Source organism: Canis lupus, chromosome 25, assembly GCF_003254725.2.
Source record: "Canis lupus dingo isolate Sandy chromosome 25, ASM325472v2, whole genome shotgun sequence".
In the NCBI taxonomy this organism is placed as follows: Eukaryota; Metazoa; Chordata; class Mammalia; order Carnivora; family Canidae; genus Canis; species Canis lupus.
Genome location: NC_064267.1, coordinates 10179713 through 10190035, shown reverse-complemented (window position 1 = coordinate 10190035; position 10323 = coordinate 10179713).

The following is a 10323-nucleotide window of genomic DNA, read 5'->3' as shown; positions in this document are numbered from 1 at the left end:
TCATGCCACCCTGCAAATTGTATGTAGAATGCCCCACCTGGCACCCAGGTATGATGGATCCAATAAGAATCCAGGGGATTGGAGCAGAAGGAGGATTCATTATACCTAGGAGCCAGATAGAGCATTCTGGATGCAGCATACAGGCTGCCTGAAAAACCCCTGGTGAAATCTGAAGGCAGAGAAACACAGGCTCACCCTGACCCAAATAACCAGAGGAGCCTATGGGTTTAAGAAAAAAAGAAGGATCAAATATTACCAGCAACTGTCCCAATGCTATCAGTTAAATAAAACTAGTTCTCATTTATCAATCAACATTACTATAAGCTACATTATAGTTCATATATGTATATATATTATATCCAATCAATATTATTTAGTGAACATTGACACTGTGCCACAAGGTGAGGATCCTTCCTGTGGGAGGTCCAGCATTTGTGAAGACTCTGCACAAGACCTGCTCTGATCACTGGCTCCTCAACGTGTGGTCCACAGACCGGAAGCAGCAGCAGCAGCGTCACTTGAGAGTGTATTAGAAGCCTCTTGGGCCCCCCAGGCCTCCTGAAACAGAATCTGTGCTCTAACCAGATCTCCAGGTGATTTGTAAGTGCATTAAAAATTGAGGGGCACTGTTCTGCTACAATCAAGCCCCTCTAAGTTAAGATTCACAAGAGGCTCCAATGAGTTAAATAACTGGCCCGCATCTCACCATTGGTAATACCTTTATGGTTTTTGTCTTAATAAAAATAATGTGCCCCAGCCCATGATTTTTTTTTCTTTTAAAGGTATGTATGCAGATTCCTATTAATAAATGGATTCCAAATGAGTGATTTCTGAAGGCAGAGCTGACCACGCATCACTGTGCCCTAATGGGAAACAGCAGCTATTGCAGGTGAGACCTACTCTCCCAGAAAATCAGAAGGGATTCCACAGGTGTCCTGCTAGCCAACCCACCCTGCCGCCTCAAGGGGAAGCTTTAGAAATCATGGCCACACTGCTCACACCTCTCACCCCTTAATACTCAGTCTGGGTCTATGTTAATAAAACGGCTTTAAGACCTCAGCTACTCACTGATCTGCCTAGACTAGGTCAATAGTCATGGCCATTGCTTCCTAACACAGTCTTGGGCCACACACATTGGGCTTCCTCTGAGTTCCACTACCTGTGAGAGTGTGTGTGTCTTAGGTAGTTCAGCCTTCGCCACAGAGGTTTCTTTGTTTCATAGCAAGAGCCACTTGAGAGTGGCCACTGTATTTTCAAGCTTTGGCCACAGTGGAGAAACCAGAGACCAAAGAAAGCTCAGTTGCCCGGACTTGGCTGAAATGAGAACAAGGGCTCAGGAAGTTCAAGGGCAATCTGTGAGGCTCTTTCTCAGGGACTGGAGTTCCTATACTGACCCTGGGGCGTCCTGCCACCTCCCTGATCTGCTCAGCTGGAGGCAGCCTCTCCAGTTCTCTGTGCCTAGAACTTTTTGTTCTCAGCTCCTTGCATCCCCCAGAATCACCGTGGGAGAAGGCCGTGATTGCTCTGGCTTTCTGTCCTCCCCTAGGAAGTAAGCCCATTGAGAGCAGACACTAGACTTTGCTCATTTATCCCCTGGTGGCAGGAATCCAATGAAATATAGTCTTAGAGATCTGTTTTCTAAATGGCCAAGTCTGTCCCCTTATTAAACTGATGCCTCATAATCCCCAGCCATAAAACCATAAGGCCTGCATTTGCTGACATTACGGGTGGGGCCTTGTCTATAAGGAGAGCCAGAGACAACAGGAGTGCTCAGTGCTGTGTGCACTGCTCTAAATGTCTGCTTCTTTCTGCTGGAGTATTCAAGGCTGGCACGGGATGGGGACCCAGGATGGAGCCATCAGCTGAGCCGTGACATGATTACAGTCTCCCAGACTTCTGGTCCAACATTTCATCCAGAATAAAGCATGCATGAGTTTTTACCACCTCCCTGAATAGCAATCAAATTAAGTGTGACTAATCAGTGAAGTGCTAGTCGAGAGCTGGCTGGGAGAAGGCTTCCATGTTGGCCTCGGAGCTGGTGCTATTGTGCCTTAACCATCTGTCCACACTGGTTGACATCCTCTATGACCTCCCAGCTGTTCTCCCAAAGAATACAGAACGCGATGGACTGGGTTTCAAACAATTTCCCATGGCTTGGGCCAAATTTATAAGTTTGAAGGAATGCAGTATGGGTTTCCTTTGGTTGCTAGACAAATCAGTATTATAAGTCATTGCTCAGGGGTGACAGGGAGGGAGGAAGCTTATCGACAAATGGGCATCAGATACAGAAGTTGCTGCAAAGAGAGATTCTTTATTCAGTCCTCTGTTTCCTCGGCTACGAACACATAAGAAAAAAAGAAGTCTCTCACAAGACTTTTTTGGGGAAAAATGAGAAACCATAAATGAAATTGCTTTACACATATTAGGTATTTGGTAAATGTTCTTAGGATCTGGACTCTTGCTATTTACTACTGATTAGGATATGGAAAAAGGAAAATCCATTTTGAAGTCAGTCCCCAAGAGCTGGTTTCCTGGAGCACTGTAATGGGTACCATTTGTGGGCAATTTGACCCAACAGGCATTTGTATTCACGGTGGAGTTCTGCTGTATTTACAGAAGACTGGATTAAAAGACTGAGCCTCAGCTGCCTCACAGAGATACATTATGACTCTTGTGGAAACTCAAGAGGAATAATATGAATTCTTTCCTTTTTTAAAAAAGATTTTATTAATTTTTTTTGGTGGGGGTTGGGGAGGAAAGAAAGTGCATGTGCATAAGCAGGGGGAGCGACAGAAAGAAAGGGAGAAGCAGACTCCTCACTGAGTAGGGAGCCCTGTGACACAGGGTACAATCCCAGGACCCTGGGATCTTGAACTGAGCCAAAGGCAGATGCTTAACTGACTGAGCCACCCAGCTGCCTCAATATGAATTCTTTCCTGCCAAGCTGTTTTTTGAACACAGAACCCCCTTTATCGGTCTGATCCTCCCACCAGTGGGCTCACAGAAACAATAGAGGACAACCTATTGGCCATGCACAGGCCCAGCTCTTAGGGCCTTTTAGGTAGATGTTGATGGGATAGAGTTAGCACCCCCCACAACCTTCGTACTGACTTGTAATTAAAAGAGGTCATATTCATTAAAAAAAAAAAACACAAAACACATTTATTAACAGTAAGGTACAAAATTGTACCAATCCAATCTCTTTTGTAAGTTTACAGGTGTCCCAGGGGATCCCCATATTTTAGGTGTTATGACTCCCCCATCCCATGTGAAAGGATCCCAAGACTCACACAAGAGCAATCTCATGCAGCCTCTGTCACTTTCATGGTCAGCATCAGGCATAGGAATGCTCCTAACACCGTTGCTGGACACGGGGCTGCTCACAGATCAAGGCTTGAATGTTGTCCTAAACTGTAAAGGCCACAGATACCACTAGACTTATACTCTGTGTTGAGGGTGGGAGTGTGTCCTTCAAATATTGCAGCCAACTCGTATTTTTGAACACCTCTATTTTTATCAGAGGTCCATTCTAATATTCATTATATGGATTTATTAGTGACTAATTTTGCTCATCTTTTCAAACATTCACTCTACATGTTAATAAAGCCTTAGATATTGCCCAAGATTTGAGTTTTAGAGCTTTGGGTATCAGTGGTTGGGTATCAATCCAGTATTTCTGGAGTGTGAATTCTCAAAAATGGCAACTGGCTTCTTTAGAATTGAAGCTTGAACTAACCAACAACTGCATAGTATTATACAGTTTATACTGAACTGTTTCATTTATCTATCTATCTATCTATCTATCTATCTATCTATCTATCTATCTATCATCTTTTATATTGAACTGTTTTAAAGTGAATTACAGACACCCTACCAAAGGGTTACCATGGGGCCCATCAGTTGATGAGTGTGCATTGAGTACTGCTTCTTCCATGTGGCTAGCTCTGTGATAAGCACCATGAAGCTTTAAAAAATGGTGAGAATTACTTTAAGAACTGTGTGAATTCATGACAAGATATTTACATTTGGACTATTTAGAGCAGAGTATAAGAGAGACTACACAAACCAAAGTTCAGAGATGGAGCCATTCCTGGAGACCTGTGTAGTCAAGGACAGAAATCTTGAATATGTCTTGGGTGATGGGCAGAATCTGGACAGAGAGGGTGAGAGAGGGATGATGTTCTCAAATCTGGCATGTGGATCAGGCACGAGAAGACCATTCTACTCAGTCCTCCTGTTGGAAGGAGTGGCCTAAGGTACAACCAACTACAGGGACAACTTTAGATGCTCCCGTGGGCAGGTTTGTACCACATCCTTGGTCCTCCAGGTCAGTTCTGTTTTTTTGTGAGGAACAGCTATCTTCGTGGGCCTGTCCTCTCCTGAAAGTGGCTCGTGACAGGCCACTCCTAAGCTGCTAGGCTCTGTGGGGTCGTCCAAGGCAGCCATTGGCCCCTGTTGAAGAGAAGTTAGTTCTCGCTGTATGTATAAAAGTTGACTTATTCATTTTGCAAGCATTATTTAAATATTTGGGGAAGTTTTACTTGACAGCTAGGTGTTTTAAAAGAAAGTTAAACATATTTAGACTGTAAATGTACTCTGGGAATTTAATTAACTAAGTTCCATATTCTTCCTGTAAACAATGATATGACTTAAAATAGATTTATAAGTAAACCTAACAAATTTAAGTTCAACTTGAAAGCTCAAGAAAACTTGGGTTTTAGAATATGGTACCTTAAAAAAATTCAGTATTAATTTTCCACACCAAAGCTACCTTCTCTGTGCTTGGAGCCTCCTTCAGGACAACCAAACCTTCCAATAACAAAGGTAGATGAGGGTAACAGGCGATGTGCTTCCCCAGGGGAACATGATTTTTCTTACTTTGCTCTTATGAGTCATGTTCTCTTACTGGATCTGGCTTAGTCTTCTGTAGGAGGAAAAGGAAATTGTGATTTTGGTGGGTGGTTAGAGATGGCAGATTTTGTATGCTGAGTTCTGTTTTTCTGTTGGAGATTAATGCCTCCACCCTGTCTCCTCCTAATAATTAACCTGCCATCTTGATCCTGTCTCCCTGAGATGTCTCATCTACTTTTAGACCCCAAACCTCTGTGCCTTCACTTCCAAATGCAGGCTCCTAATTGGTGTCCTAGAGGTCCCCAGGAGGGCCTGCTGTCATCTAAAGTTCAACACACTTCTGTGACCTCCTGTGACTCCTTTCCCTTTCTTCTTGTCACCCAAAGCAGAACTTCAGACACCTTCTATGTCTTTGGTCCCTTCCTATTTAATAAGTTAATTCTTTCTTGGAGATTTTCTTACCACCACCATTCAAGTCAGCTTTTTTACTTCCAAACCATATGAACTTTTTTTGTTGGGGGTGTAGATTTTTAAAATTGAGAGACAATTCACATACCATGAAATTTACTCTTTTAATGTATACAATTTAATGTGTGGTCTTTTTAAAAGATTTTATTTATTTATTCATGAAAGACACACAGAGAGAAAGACAGAGACGTAGGCAGAGGGAGAAGCAGGTTCCAGGCAGGAAGCCTGATGTGGGACTCGATCCTGAGACCATAGATCACACCCTGAGCCAGGGGCAGGTGCTCAACCACTGAGCCACCCAGGCGTCCCTGTGTGTGGTCTTTAATGCATTCTCAGATAGGTACAACCATAACTGCTATCTAATCCAGAACATTGTCATCATCCCTCAAAGGAATCCTGGATCATAACCTTTGAATTAGTCTTCTCATTGCTGGTGATTCTTGCACTTAACTAAATATACCTAGAATAAGTTTGAGGATTAAGGCCTGCTTGGTTCAAATCCCGAATGTGCCATATGCCCTTATCAGAGGTGACCAGGGGGGCAGTGGCTCAGAGCTCCAAACCACAGCAATGTGATGTACTACTTTTATGGCCTTAATATTTCCAGTACCCAGTTTTACTACCTGTAAAATAGGCCAACAATGGTACATTGGACGAGTAAATGAGCTAAACAGATAAAGTAGCATGATGCAAGAAATCAATAAACACAGTTGCTATTTTATAAACTTTGGATCCAACTAAATAACTATAATGCATATTTTTAAATTAAAGTTTTAATTTTGAGATAATTATGGATTCACAAGCAGCTGCAAGAAATAATCTGGAGAGATGACTCAGTTTTCCCCAGTGATATTTCTAAAAATCCAAATGACAACCAGAATATTGACGTTGATACAGTCAAGACACAAAACACTTTATGCCCACGGGGGTCCCTGGGTTGTCCTTCCACAGCCCTCACTCTACCCTACAAACCTTAACCCCTGCAAACCACGACTCTGCTTTCTGTTTCGTCTTGTCAACAGTGCTAAATCAATGCAATCATGAGGAATTTGCCTTTTTTTACACAATGTAATTCCCTTGGGATTCATCCAGGTGATATGGCCCAAGTGTTTGTCTTCTTTCATCGCAGGGTGGTATCTGGGATATGGACATGTCACAGGCAGTGGAACCATTCACTCGCTAAAGGACATCAAAGTAATTTCTGGATTTTTACTATTACTATAACACACGTTTATGCAGACTTCACAGTTTAGGAAGAACTCTTATGGATCTCATCTGTTCCACACAATAGTGTGGGCAGATCAACAGGGCATCACGGTCTCATTTTATAGTTGAAAGAATGGACTTGCCCAATGTCACGTACATTGTTCATGCAGAGCTGGCACTCAGATCCTCTGAATAAATATCTTGTGCTCTTTCCCCATGTCATTCTGCTTCCTCTTATAAACTCATTGATTCAACAAAAATTTCCAGAGTAAGGTCTGGGGACCCAAAGATGATAAGGTGCTTCCTTATAGAACTTATGGTAAGGTGTGGAGTCGGAAATTCCAATAACGAACATCACACAGAAAGAATTGCTGTAATGTTCAAGGTGGGAGACAGAGAAGCTGTGTTTGAATATGCATTTTGGCAGCCAAGCAAAGTCCCTGTATGCAGTGGGCACAGGGAGGCAGAGACAGATGTTAGCACAGCTAAAGGCAATGGTGTGTGCACTACAGTTTAGAAAAGCTCTGCTGAAATTTTCTGCTTAGGAGTGACCATTTCCCTGAAGGTCACGGCTGGGGACAGATGCAGGCTGAGACCAGAAGTCTAATTTCTGTGACTGTTCAAGTCCCCCAAATAAGCAGAGCCTTGTGTGCAGAGACCCTGAGAAATATCACTTTCCTAAGGCGGCCTCTGCAGAAGGAGGAAGGAAAGTCACACCTGCCAAGGAGAGCCAGGCTCCAGACACTGGAGACACAGAGACCCTAAGGAAAGTTCTAGGCCATCAGAGGAGAGAAGCCTTGCCGTTTCTTGGATGCATGGGTGAGGAGCTGCCCCACACACACCCCAAACGAGTCCCATGGTGGGGCAGATGCAAGCCGCTGAGCCTCACCGGCATTCACCATGTGCCAGGCAGGGCGCAACGTGCATTCCATGCTTTCTGTCACTTGGTCTTTGCCACAGTCTTATGAAGGGAAGCTGTGGTTTTCATCCCTGTTTTCCAGATGAAGACATGGAGGCAGAACGATGCTGGGGGAACCTGTCCTTGACTACTTAGACGTGAGGTGTAGGCCTGCATGGTTTTGGGAACCTGTGATCTGTTTATTTCACCGTCACCCAGGGGGTATGAAGAAGTGAGTGCAGAAGCCGGGGGCACTGGGCTGGTCCAGGTGTGCAGTGTGTGTGACACTGGAGCCAGGTACTGAGTCACCCAGCTGGCCCCACCGAGGCCTCAGGAGCATAAGTCTCAGACCCACGGGGGTTTTGAGGATGAGGAGAACAAGGTGGATACAGGAGGGGAGACTTATCTGCTTCTATTTCTAGTCAGACTCTCCTCCCAGATTAGGGCACAGGGGGATATACGGATGTAGGCAAAGGCCTTCCCGTGGCCTTGGGCAGCCCCTTCCTCATGACTTGGTGCACAGCAGGGATGAGGCCCCCAAGGCCCATCATACCCAGCCTGGTCTCTGTGAACTGCCTGATGTCACGAGCACTGTGCTTCCAGGTGGACAAGAAAGTGGCCAAAACAATGTCTTGCACAGCTACACGAAGAGCCCGGTGACTGGCTCGGACACATTTCAGATGAGGTTTCCATGCAGCTGCCCTTGACAATGACCATGTGAGGGAAGGAGGAAGAGGTGGGGTTGCAAGGCCACAGTTCGTGCTGCCAGGGAACCCGGCTCCTTCCAGGACGGTGAGGCTCGAGCAGCACAGAGCAAGGCATTCTGAAGCTCTAAGGGCTGGAACCCTCTGCCCCAGTCCCAGGGGTCCGGGGCCTAGGGCCTTCCTGAGCCCCACTGTCCCCCATCCTGGCTTCCTGGCTTCAGTGATATCCCTGCTGCATTTGGGACACATGTCCAGCCCCCTTCTGAGAGAGGCATTTCCTCCACCAGACTGTGTCCACAGAGGGAAATGCAAGCAGTGCATTTGGGCAAATTGATTCCTTGCAAATAGTGTGCTCCAATGATCAGGAAAATGGGCTTCGGGGCAAGCTGGCCCGACTCTGATCTGGACCCCCTGCTTCTTTCCTGTGTGATTTCTGACAAGTTGCTTCACTTCCCCCAGACTCAACTTTCCACTTGTCAGATGGGAAATTCTCACATCACAGCCATTGTATTAAGTGCAACTAGGCTCTGTGCTTCACAGGGCCTAGTGCCGAGGAAGAGCCTAGTAATTATTATATGGAAATAAACCTCATTTCCCCTTCAGGTTAAGCTACCATATCCCCCTCCTCTTCCTACCTTTACCTGGTCCAGTCCAGGATCTCTGTGAATTGCACTTGCTGGGCTCCCGTTCAGCCTGTGTTGCTGGAGGATAGGGAGTAGGGCGGCCACCCCAGAGTGGGGAGGGGGCGGCTCTGGGTCTGCACCTCCTTCAAAGTCACATCACAGCTCCAGGACAGCACACATCAGCGTGGTCCCGGCCAGGTGAGCATGCAGTGGTCCTGGCCAGGTGAGTCCTGGCAGTGCTGCAGCAGACCCAGCGGCACCGAGGTAGATCACTGGCCAGGGCTCTCAGTTCAAAGCCTCCCTGGGGCAGTGGTGGCTTCCTGGCTTCGTGCAGGGGAGCTTGGGCGTTAGCTGGGTTAAAGCAAAGAGGCATCAGCGTTGTCCCGAAAACCCGATTCTGGGGCCGTTCAAAGGTGAGTGTGTGTCTAACAGAAACATCTCTGACACTGATCTGCCCATCAAACATCTGTTACGTGCTTTCCAGGCACTGGGTTCAGAAACGATCCCGAAAGTACATCTGTCCTCACAAAGCTGGGCAGGGTGTGGGAGAGACAGACCAAACACACGCAGCCTACCCAGTGTGACAGAAGGGGTGCCCGGGCTGCGAGACCGCTGGAGAGCCATCCCGCAGGGCGGAGGGCCCACCTGAAGGGAGGCGGGGCAAGTGAAGAGTCAGGCCCACGGCTCCACTCAGGAAAGGGTTGTCGCCCACCACCGCCCACAAGGCTCCTGTCGGGCCAGAACTAGAGGGAGAACAAGCATCCTGGGTTCTCGGCCGACGGGGTCCTAGCTCAGGTGCACGAGTGTGCAAGCCTGGGGCCGCCGCTTGGCAAAGAGGAGCAAGGAAGAGACCAGTCCACAGCGTTGACGACCCAGGGGATTGGGAGAGCCGACGCCTCTGCGCCTGCAGCACCCGGGGACCGCGGGTCACAGCCTTCCGCGGGCGGGGCGCCGAGCGGCTCCTGGGGTTGGGGCGCGCGGGCGAGCAGGGCCAAAGGCACGACGTGCGGGGCCGGGGTGAGGGTGCGGGACCGAAGGAGGGAGCGCAGTGTCCCGGGGGGAGGGGGCAGTACGTGCTCATTGTCCCCTGTCCCAGTCTCCGTGGAGATTTCCGGGCAGCACCGCCTCGAGCAGCACGCGCTGCCCGGTCGCCGCCGACAGGCTGGAGCCTTGGGTTTGCGCGGCCTTGGCCTGCGAGGCTGCGGGCGTTCAGGGCGCATGCGCGCCGCCTGCCACCTGCACCGCGCGGGCTGCGGCCTGGCGGCCTGGCGGCGTCCGCATCAGCACCCCACAGCCCTCCTTGCCCCTGGTGAACCAGGAAACGGCTCCCGGGGCCCAGCAGGGGGTCGCCCCTCCTCAAACACCAGGGCCTGTGGTTCAGCCCCGAGTGTGGTTCCGCAGGGCACGCGGGTCCCCAGGGTGAGCCCAGGCTGCTGAGCCCCCGGCCTCTCGGGGACACCGAGAGGTGACTTATCCTTAACTACCCTTTTTCTATTTTGTTCTTTCTCAGAACATGTATCCCTGCCTGATACGACATCACACACCTACTTTTACTTGTTTATTCTGTGCTCCA